The sequence below is a fragment of the Mustelus asterias genome, chromosome 16 (genome assembly GCF_964213995.1).
Source record: "Mustelus asterias chromosome 16, sMusAst1.hap1.1, whole genome shotgun sequence".
Taxonomy (NCBI): Eukaryota; Metazoa; Chordata; class Chondrichthyes; order Carcharhiniformes; family Triakidae; genus Mustelus; species Mustelus asterias.
The window spans coordinates 99493268-99502807 of NC_135816.1; the positions used below are offsets into that span (position 1 = coordinate 99493268).

At 47.3% G+C, this 9540-nt stretch overlaps 5 non-coding genes across 5 annotated transcripts; 3 read left to right on the top strand and 2 right to left on the bottom strand.

The window, feature by feature from the left end:
* Positions 1 to 575: 575 nt before the first annotated feature.
* Positions 576 to 649, bottom strand: trnat-ggu (transfer RNA threonine (anticodon GGU)). The gene has a single exon. It is a non-coding gene; the product is annotated as a tRNA-Thr (tRNA).
* Positions 650 to 1246: 597 nt separating this feature from the next.
* On the top strand, positions 1247 to 1319 carry trnav-cac (transfer RNA valine (anticodon CAC)). The gene has a single exon. It is a non-coding gene; the product is annotated as a tRNA-Val (tRNA).
* Positions 1320 to 2771: 1452 nt separating this feature from the next.
* trnak-uuu (transfer RNA lysine (anticodon UUU)) lies at positions 2772 to 2844 on the top strand. Its single transcript has one exon. It is a non-coding gene; the product is annotated as a tRNA-Lys (tRNA).
* A 3539-nt stretch (positions 2845 to 6383) lies between these two features.
* Positions 6384 to 6457, bottom strand: trnat-agu (transfer RNA threonine (anticodon AGU)). Its single transcript has one exon. It is a non-coding gene; the product is annotated as a tRNA-Thr (tRNA).
* A 603-nt stretch (positions 6458 to 7060) lies between these two features.
* trnam-cau (transfer RNA methionine (anticodon CAU)) lies at positions 7061 to 7133 on the top strand. The gene has a single exon. It is a non-coding gene; the product is annotated as a tRNA-Met (tRNA).
* The last annotated feature ends 2407 nt before the right edge of the window (positions 7134 to 9540 follow it).

Sequence of the window (9540 nt, forward strand, 5' to 3'; positions counted from 1 at the left end):
ATTATAGGAACGAGAGAGGAAGGATCTCAAGTGGAGGATTTCATGAGGTCCTTGTTCGGCCAAATCGATGAAATGCTCAGCACGATTTGACTTTTGGACATTTAGAAAGTTACAACAAATAATCATCTTGACCTCAAAGTGGATAATATCACACTTCCCCGGCCCCATTAAAATCAACTCCCCCTCAAAGTTTGTGCTCCAGCTCACTGTGAAAGTCAGCTAGCACAAGGCAGGAAAAAGATGTATTCCAAGGAGCCTGGAAAGCTCAGTCAATAGAATATCAGACTTTTAATCTGAGGGTCCAGGGTTCAAGTCCCTGTTTGGGTATTGTTTTTCTTCCACCCTGAACGCAATTGTTTGAGATGTGCTTCAAATTAAATGAACAGATGTCCTTTAACAAATTCCTCACTCGCGATTGACAATTCCAAGAGTCGCCGGCAGCAACATTCATCCATTTTAATAGGTGCTTGATGGCCGGCGCAGACAAAATGGGCCTCTGGGCTTCTTTTCCTGCTGTCAAACTGTGTGACGGGAAAGTTGTGGCTTCTCAGAGTTGCAAAATGCAACTTACAAAAAGGCACCACTGAGATTTGAACTCAGAACCTCCTGTTTACCAGACAAGCGCTTTAACCAACTAAGCCACGGCACCAACAGAAAACTTCAACCAATGTTATAATTTGTCATAAAATTAAAAGCAAAATCCTGTGGATGCTGCAACCTGAAACCATCTGGTCCTTCGTGCCTGCTTCACTATTTACTAAGGCCATGGCTGATCCCTTTCTGTTGGCTTCCACATTCTCCATATTCCCCTCCCCCTCCCCGATAATCTTTAATTCTCTCACTCAACAAATATCTAACTCCCTCCGCCAGGAAAATATTCAGTGACCCCGTCCTCCAGCACCTTCTGAGGCAGAGTTTAAAAGTGGCACAAGCCTCTGAGAGAAAACAAATCTAATCATCTCTTGTCCTAAAAGGGCGCCCCCTAGTGTTCAAACAGCGCCGCCTTGTTTTGGCCTCACCCACAAGAGGAAACATCTTTTCCACCTCCACCTTCCCAAGACCGTTCAGCATCTTAGAAACTTTAATCCAGTCACCCCTTCACTTTCCTAAACTCCAGCTGAAAGAAGCCCAGTCTGTCCAATCCAACCTCATGAGAAAACCCGCTCATTCCAGGTAGCAATCCAGTAACCACCCACCGCACCCCCACCCTGAACTGCCTCCAGCTCATGTACATTTACAGTCATGTGGTTCCATGGTGTAGTGGTTATCACGTCTGCCTCACACGCAGAAGGTCCTGGGTTCGAAGCCCAGTGGAGCCAGTGCTATTTTGTTCCTATTCTCAGAGAGCAGTGGAACTGCCTTGAACTCGCCGCTCTTTCACAGTGACTTGTCCTTTGAATGGTCGGATGCGAACAAGTGCAGAGGACCCGAGAGGCTTGGGGTTCATGTCCACAGATCCCTGAAGGCAGCAGGACAGGGAGATAAGGTGGTTAACGAGGCTAATGTGACACTTGTCTTGATAGCCGAGGCACAGAATATCAGAGCAGAGAGGCTATGATGGAGCTGTATAAAACGTCTGAAGACCAAAGAATTGAACACTGACCCTTCAAATCTGGGGAACAGCTGCTCCTTATCCACTCTGTCCGTGCCCCTCATAATCTTGTACCCCTCATTCAGGTCGCCCCTCAGTCTTCTCTGCTCCAATGAAAATAATCCAAGCTTCCGCAACCTCTCTTCATAACTTAAATGCTCCGTCCCAGGCAGCATCCTGGTGAATCTCCTCTGCACCCTCTCCAGTGCAATCACATCCTTCCCAAAATGTGGTGACCAGAACTGCACACAGTGCTCCAGCTGTGGCCTCACCAAAGTTCGATACAACTCCAACATGACTTCAACACAAACAGAAAATGCTGGAAAATCTCAGCAGGTCTGACAGCATCTGTGGGGAGAGAATCGAGCCAACGTTTGGAGTCTGGATGACCCTTGGTCAGAGCTGAGAGCGCAGAAAATCAGCGGAGATTTATACTGTGAGGGTCGGGGGGATGGAATGGGACAACGGGAATTGAAATGAGGAGACAGGAGGCTGAGAAGGTGCTAGAAAGTGTCCATTAATGATCAGAATGTGTGAATGGCAGAAAAGAGATGCAGATTGTTAAAGGACTGCCCGAGGAATGTGGCAGTTGCCCTGAAAGGGGGAGGGGGCAAGAAGGAGAGCTGGAATGGAAAGTGGGAAAATGGAGGTGGGAAAGAAGGATGATAAAATGGATGAATCGGATGAAACAAAATGAAATAAAATCAATGGAAATGGGGTGAAGGTGGAGGAGGGAGTTCATGCTCTGAAGTTGTTGAACTCAATGTTGAGTCCAGAAGGCTGTAAAGTGCCCAATCGGAAGGTGAGGTGCTGTTTCTCCAGTTTGCGTTCACTGGAACATTGCAAAAGGCCAAGGACGGACATGTGGACAGGAGAGCAGGGTGGTGTGTTGAAGCAGCAAGCGACAGGAAGGTTAGGGTCCTGTGTGCGGACGGAGCGAAGGTGCTCAGCAAAGCGATCACCCAGTCTCCGTTTGGTCTCTCCGATGGAGAGTCGAGCGCATTGGGAGCTGCGAATGCAATAGACCAGATTGAAGGAGGAGCTCTTGCTGAATCTCAAAGTGGATAATATCACACTTCCCCACCCCCAGTAAAAAATCAACTCCCCTTCAATCCCATCTGCTCCCAGTCACAGTGAGAGAGCGGCTCGTTCAACGGAGGAAAACGAAAAGTTGTTGGATGCCTGGATAGCTCAGTCGGTAGAGCATCAGACTTTTAATCTGAGGGTCCAGGGTTCAAGTCCCTGTTTGGGTGTTGCTTTTCTTCCACCCTGAACACAATTGTTTGAGATGTGCTTCAAAATAGATGAACAGATGTCCTTTAACAAATTCCTCACACGCGATTGACAATTGCAAGAGTCGCCGGCAGCAACATTCATCCATTTTAATAGGTGCTTGATGGCCGGCGCATCACAGAGACGTGGCTGCAAGGGGATCAGGGCTGGGATCGAAATATCCAAGGATATGTGTCCTATGGAAAGGACCGGCAGATGGGCAAAGGGGGCGGGGTTGCATTGTTAGTCAGGAATGAAGTTAAATCGATAGCAAGAAGCGATATCGGATCAGAAGGCACAGAATCTCTGTGGGTAGAGTGGGGGAATCACAAAGGTAAAAAGACCCTGATGGGAATTATGTATACCGGAGATGAGGGGTTTGGACAGGTTGATACCGGAGATGAGGGGTTTGGATTATGAGGAGAGGCTGAGGAGATTGGGTTTGTACTCGTTGGAGTTGAGAAGGATGAGGGGGGATCTTATGGAGACTTATAAGATAATGCGGGGGCTGGATAGGGTGGAGGCGGAGAGATTCTTTCCACTTAGTAAGGAAGTTAAAACTAGAGGACACAGCCTCAAAATAAAGGGGGGTCGGTTTAAGACAGAGTTGAGGAGGAACTTCTTCTCCCAGAGGGTGGTGAATCTCTGGAATTCTCTGCCCACTGAGGTGGTGGAGGCTACCTCGCTGAATATGTTTAAAGCGCGGATGGATGGATTCCTGAGCGGTAAGGGAATTAAGGGTTATGGGGATCAGGCGGGTAAGTGGTACTGATCCACGTCAGATCAGCCATGATCTTATTGAATGGCGGGGCAGGCTCGAGGGGCTAGATGGCCTACTCCTGCTCCTATTTCTTATGTTCTTATGTTCTTATGTACAGGCCCCCTCGCAGTCGTCAGGATGTGAGACAGAAAATAAATCAGGAGATAGAAAAGGCATCTAAAAAAGGCAATGTTACAATAATCATGGGGGATTTCAATATGCAGGTGGACTGGGAAAATCAGGTAGGGAGTGGATCCCAAGAACAGGAATTTGTGCAATGTCTAAGCGATGGTTTTTTGGAGCAGCTTGTGACAGAGTCTACTGGGGAACAGGTAAGTCTGGATTTGGTGATGTGGAATGAGGCAGACTTGATTGGGGAACTTAAGGTGAAGGAACCCTGAGGGAGCAGTGGCCACAATATGATAGAATTTACCCTGCAGTTTGAGAGGGAGAAGCTGGAATCAGATGTAACGGTATTACAATTAAATAAAGGTAACTACAAAGACATGAGGGAGGAGCTGGCCAGAGTTGATTGGAAAGGGAGCCTCGCAGGGAAGACAGTGGAACAGCAATGGCAGCAGTTTTTGGGGGTTATTCGGGAGGCAGAACAGAAATTCATCCCAAGGAGTAGGAAACATGCTGAGGGGAGGACGAGACATCCATGGCTGACGAGGGAAGTCAAGGACAGCATAAAAGCAAAAGAAAAAGCAGACAAAGTGGCGAGGATTAGTGGGAAGCCGGAGGATTGGGAAGCCTTTAAAAGTGAGCAAAGGGGAACTAAAAAAGCAATAAGGGGGGAGAAGATGAAATATGAGTGTAAGCGAGCTAATGATATAAAAGAAGATAGGAAGAGTTTTTCTCAATATATAAAAGGTAAGAGAGAGGCACAAATAGCCATTGGACTGCTGGAAAATGAGGCTGGAGAAGTAATAATAGGAAACAAAGCAATGGCAGAGGAACTGAATAGTTACTTTGCATCAGTCTTCACGGTGGAAGACACCAGTGGGATGCCAGAGCTCCAGGAGAGTCACGGGGCACAGGTGAGTGTAGTGGCCATCACTAAGGAGAAGGTTCTGGGGAAACTGAAAGGTCTGAAGGTGGATAAATCACCTGGACCGCATGGACTACACCCCAGGGTTCTAAAAGAGATAGCTGAGGAAATTGTGGAGGCGTTGGTGGTGATCTTTCAGGAATCACTGGAGGCAGGGAGGGTCCCAGAGGACTGGAAAGTAGCTGATGTAACACCGCCGTTTAAGAAGGGAGGGAGGCAGCAGACGGGAAATTATAGGCCGGTAAGCCTGACTTCAGTCATTGGCAAGATTTTCGAGTCCATTATTAAAGATGAGATGGCGGAGTACTTGGAAGTGCATGATAAAATAGGACTGAGTCAGCACGGCTTCATCAAGGAGAGGTCATGTCTGACAAATCTGTTCGAGTTCTTTGAGGAGGTAACAAGGAAGTTAGATAAAGGAGAACCAGTGGATGTGATTTATTTAGATTTCCAAAAGGCCTTTGACAAGGTGCCGCACAGGAGACTGTTAAATAAGTTAAGAGCCATGGTGTTAAGGGTAAGATCCTGGCATGGATAGAGGATTGGCTGACTGGCAGAAGGCAGAGAGTGGGGATAAAGGGGTCTCTCTCAGGATGGCAGCCGGTGACTAGTGGTGTGTCTCAGGGGTCGGTGCTGGGACCACAACTTTTCACAATACACATTAACGATTTGGAGGAAGGAACTGAAGGCACTGTTGCTAAGTTTGCAGATGATACAAAGATATGTAGAGGGATGGGTAGTATTGAGGAAGCAGGGGGGCTGCAGAAGGACTTGGACAGGTTAGGAGAGTGGGCAAAGAAGTGGCAGATGGAATACAATGTGGAAAATGTGAGGTTCTGCACTTTGGAAGGAGGAATGGAGGCAGAGACTATTTTCTAAATGGGAAATGCTCAGGAAATAAGAAACACAAAGGGACTTGGAAGTCCTTGTTCAAGATTCTCTTAAGGTTAACGTATCAGTACATCGGCAGTTAGGAAGGCAAAGACAATGTTACCATTCATGTCGAGAGGGCTAGTATACAAGAGCAGGAATGTACTTCTGAGGCTGTATAAGGCTCTGGTCAGACCCCATTTGGAGTATTGTGAGCAGCTTTGGGCCCCGTATCTAAGGAAGGATGTGCTGGCCTTGGAAAGGGTCCAGAGGAGGTTCACAAGAATGATCCCTGGAATGAAGAGCTTGTCGTATGAGGAACAGTTGAGGATTCTGGGTCTGTACCCGTTGGAGTTTAGAAGGATGAGGGGGGAAGTAATTGAAACTTACAGGATACTGCGAGGCCTGGATAGAGTGGACGTGGAGGGGATGTTTCCACGAGTAAGAAAAACTGGAACCAGAGGGCACAACCTCAGGCTAAAGGGATGATCCTTTAAAACAGAGATGAGGAGGAATTTCTTCAGCCAGAGAGTGGGGAATCTGTGGAACTCTTCGCCGCAGAAAGCTGTGGAGGCCAGGTCATTGAGTGTCTAAGACAGAGATAGATAGGTTATTGATTAATAAGAGGATCAGGGGTTATGGGGAAGAGGCAGGAGAATGGGGATGAGAAAAATGTCAGCCATGATTGAATGGCGGAGCAGACTCGATGGGCCGAGTGGCCTAATTCTGCTCCTATGTCTTATGGTCATTTAAATGGGCCTCTGGGCTTCTTTTTCTGCGATCGAACTGTGTGGGCGGGGAAGTTACGGCTTCTCAGCCGTAAAATGCAACTTAAACAAAGGCACCGCTGAGATTTGAACTCAGGATCTCCTGTTTACTAGACAGGCGCTTTAACCAACTAAGCCACGGCACCTACAGAAAACTTCAACCAATGTTATAATTTGCTCTAAAATTAAAAGCAAAATCCTGTGGATGCTGCAACCTGAAACCATCTGGTCCTTCGAGCCTGCTTCACTATTTACTAAGGCCATGGCTGATCCCTTTCTGTTGGCTTCCACATTCTCCATATTCCCCTCCCCCTCCCCCTCCCCGATAATCTTTAATTCTCTCACTCAACAAATATCTAACTCCCTCCGCCAGGAAAATATTCAGTGACCCCGTCCTCCAGCACCTTCTGAGGCAGAGTTTAAAAGTGGCACAAGCCTCTGAGAGAAAACAAATCTAATCATCTCTTGTCCTAAAAGGGCGCCCCCTAATGTTTAAACAGCGCCCCCTTGTTTTGGCCTCACCCACAAGAGGAAACATCTTTTCCACCTCCACCTTCCCAAGACCGTTCAGCATCTTAGAAACTTTAATCCAGTCACCCCTTCACTTTCCTAAACTCCAGCTGAAAGAAGCCCAGTCTGTCCAATCCAACCTCATGAGAAAACCCGCTCATTCCAGGGAGCAATCCAGTAACCACCCACCGCACCCCCACCCTGAACTGCCTCCAGCTCATATATGTCTACAGTCATGTGGCTCCATAGTGTAGTGGTTATCACGTCTGCCTCATACGCAGAGAGTCCTGGGTTCGAAGCCCAGTGGAGTCAGTGGTATTTTGTTCCTCTCCCCAGAGAGCAGTGGAACTGCCTTGAACTCGCCGCTCTTTCACAGTGACTTGTCCTTTGAATGGTCGGATGCGAACAAGTGCAGAGGACCCGAGAGACTTGGGGTTCATGTCCACAGATCCCTGAAGGCGCCAGGACAGGTGGATAAGGCAACCACCTCGGGTAATGGGTTACTTGTCTTTATAGCCGAGGCACAGAATATCAGAGCAGAGAGGCTGTGATGGAGCTGTATAAAAGGTCTGAAGACCAAAGAATTGAACACTGACCCTTCAAATCTGGGGAACAGCTGCTCCTTATCCACTCTGTCCGTGCCCCTCATAATCTTGTACCCCTCAATCAGCTCACCCCTCAGTCTTCTCTGCTCCAATGAAAATAATCCAAGCTTCCGCAACCTCTCTTCATAACTTAAATGCTCCGTCCCAGGCAGCATCCTGGGGAATCTCCTCTGCATCCTCTCCAGTGCAATCACATCCTTCCTAAAATGTGGTGACCAGAACTGCACACAGTGCTCCAGCTGTGGCCTCACCAAAGTTCTATACAACTCCAACATGACTTCAACACAAACAGCTGACTTACTGTTGGACTCATTACAGGAACGAGAGAGGAAGGATCTAAAGTGGAGGATTTCATGAGGTTCTTGTTCTGCCAAATCGATGAAATGCTCAGCACGATTTGACTTTTGGATATTTAGAAATTTACAACAAATAATCATCTTGACCTCAAAGTGGACAATATCACACTTCCCCACCCCCATTAAAATCAACTCCCCCTCAATCTCTGTGCTCTAACTCACCATGGAAGTCAGCTAGCTCAAGGCAGTAAAAAGCTGTATCCTCAGAAGCCTGGGTAACTCAGTCAGTAAAACATCAGGCTTTTGATCTGAGGGTTCAGAGTTCAAGTCCCTGTTTGGGAGTTGCTTTTCTTCCACCCTGAACACAATTGTTTGAGATGTGTTTCAAAATAGATTAACAGATGTCCTTTAACAAATTCCTCACACGCGATTGACAATTCCAAGAGTCGCTGGCAGCAACATTCATCCATTTTAATAGGTGCTTGATGGCCGGCGCAGACAAAATGGGCCTCTGGGCTTCTTTTCCTGCTGTCAAACTGTATGACGGGAAAGTATGATTTCAAAGAGACCGATGCAAAGAGGGTATTCCTATTCCATAAGAACATAAGAAATAGGAGCAGGAGTAGGCCATCTGGCCCCTCGAGCCTGCCCCGCCATTCAATAAGATCATGGCTGATCTGATAGTGGTTTAGTTCCACTTACCTGCCCGCTCCCCATAACCCTTAATTCCCTTATTGATCAGAAATCTATCTACCTGTGACTTAAACATATTTAACGAGGTATTTAACTGCTTCAATGGGCAGAGAATTCCAGAGATTCACTACCCTCTGAGAGAAGAAGTTCCTCCTCAATTCTGTCTTCAACTGACTCCCCCTTATTTTGAGGCTGTGTCCTCTAGTTCGTGTTTCTTTTCTAAGTGGAATCTCTCTGCCTCTACCCTGTCGAGCCCCTTCATTATCTTATATGTCTCTTTATGATCTCCCCTCAGCCTTCTAAACTCCAACGAGTACAGGCCCAATCTACTCAATTTCTCCTCATAAGCTAACCCCCTCATCTCCGGTATCAACCTGGTGAACCTTCTCTGCACTCCCTCCAAGGCCAATATATCCTTCCGCAAATAAGGGGACCAAAATTGCACACAGCACTCCAGTTGCGGCCTCACCAGTACCTTGTTCAATTGCAGCAAGACCTCCCTGCTTTTATACTCCATCCCTCTCGCGATAAAGGCCAACATTCCATTTGCCTTCTTGATCACCTGCTGTACCTGCAAACTGAGTTTTTGTGATTCATGCACAAGGACCCCCAGGTCCCTCTGCACAGTAGCATGTTGTAATTTTTCACCGTTTAAATAATAGTCCATTTTACTATTATTCCTTCCAAAGTGGATAACCTCACACTTACCAACGTTATACTCCATCTGCCAGATCCTTGCCCACTCACTTAGCCTATCCAAATCTCTCTGCAGACTTTCCGCATCCTCCATGCAATTCGCTTTCCCACTCATCTTTGTGTCATCCACAAACTTTAATACGCTACACTCAGTCCTCTCTTCCAGATTGTCTATGTATATGGTAAACAGTTGAGGCCCCAGCACCGATCCCTGCGGCACGCCACTAGTCACCAACTGCCAACCTGAAAACCATTTATTCCAACTCTCTGCTTCCTGTCGGATAGCCAATCCTCAATCCACGCTAACACCCTACCCCCAACTCCGTGTGCCCTAATCTTCTTCAGCAACCTTTTGTGAGGCACCTTATCGAACGCCTTCTGGAAATCCAAAAACACCACATCCACCGGTTCCCCTGTCAACCGCACTCG